The sequence below is a fragment of the Rutidosis leptorrhynchoides genome, chromosome 3 (genome assembly GCF_046630445.1).
Source record: "Rutidosis leptorrhynchoides isolate AG116_Rl617_1_P2 chromosome 3, CSIRO_AGI_Rlap_v1, whole genome shotgun sequence".
Classification (NCBI taxonomy): domain Eukaryota; kingdom Viridiplantae; phylum Streptophyta; class Magnoliopsida; order Asterales; family Asteraceae; genus Rutidosis; species Rutidosis leptorrhynchoides.
Window position 1 is genome coordinate 194,962,061 of NC_092335.1, and position 1,253 is coordinate 194,963,313.

At 39.9% G+C, this 1,253-nt stretch overlaps 1 non-coding gene across 1 annotated transcript; it reads right to left on the reverse strand.

The window, feature by feature from the left end:
* Positions 1-617: 617 nt before the first annotated feature.
* On the reverse strand, positions 618-724 carry LOC139903580 (small nucleolar RNA R71). The gene has a single exon (XR_011778390.1). It is a non-coding gene; the product is annotated as a small nucleolar RNA R71 (small nucleolar RNA).
* Between the last annotated feature and the right edge of the window lie 529 nt (positions 725-1,253).

A 1,253-nucleotide genomic window follows, 5' to 3' on the forward strand; every position in this document is an offset into this window, starting at 1 on the left:
GATTGACAGATTTTAGGTTGCATATGCCACATACCCGAAGTTCAGATTCTCCATTACTTACACCGCTTACAGAACCTGATAGAAAGCTTGGTAGGATCCCAAAAGAAGTACTTAAACTTTTTGAATCTTCATCAAAGCAAGAAACTTTTGATTCAGAATCAAGTACAACCAAGCCAAGATACTCTGAATTTGGTGAAACTGTTCATCCTCTAAATTTTGAAATGGAAGGAGAGGCAAGGCAGGTGGTACCAAGACAATCAATGGCGGCCAAGATGAAAGCAACCCGAACCGGACAAGGTAGTGCCATTACTCCGCCCACAGGTGAGGAAAAATTTGAAATAAAATTGCCTATTCTCCAAATGATTAACAACAGATGTCAATTTGGTGGTGGTCCGAATGAAGATGCAAACGAACATATTCGTCTTTTTCAAGAGATATGTCTTCTTTTCAAACTTAAACCTGACACTGACCAGGCCATATTTTTAAGACTTTTCCCATGGACACTCCACGGGGAAGCATGAAGTTGGTTAGCTTCATTGGTCGAGGCTACGATAGAAACTTGGGATAGTATGATGGAAAAATTTCTTAAGAAATATTTTCCAGCTTCTAAGTCAGCGAGACTCCAACAAGAAATTACCTAATTCTGTCAAAAGCCGATGGAAACCTTATATGAAGCATGGAATCGGTTTTCCAAAATGCTAAGAGGTTGTCCAAACCATGGTCTGGATACCTTCCAACAAGTTCAAATTTTTTACAAGGGTTGTGATGTTGCAACCCGAATTTCCATTGATCAAGCGGCCGGAGGTTCACTCATGGACAAAACCGAGCAAGAGGCTTATGAGATAATCAAAAAGCAAGCCAATTATTCTCATGAGTGGCATCAAGAACGACCAATTACTCGTAATGCTCAAGTCCATAGCGCCGGTGCTTATGATGACCTTAGTTCCCCAAGTGTGAAAATATACGGTGTTGCTCGAAACATGGACAAAATCACCAAGGAAATTCATAGCATGAAGGTAGGTTGTGAATACTGTGGTGGTCTTCATTTAGGAAAAGATTGTGATGCCGATTTAACAATGGCTCAAAAAGAAGAAGTGGCTTTCATAAGCCAAAGAAATAATAATCAATTTCAAGGAAGAGCCCAATTTAACCGAAACTTTAACAACCCATACAACCCTCAAGGTCAAAATTCCAATTACCAACAAGGGTCAAGTAGTGGGTTCCAACAACAAACTCCGGGTTTTTATCAAAAA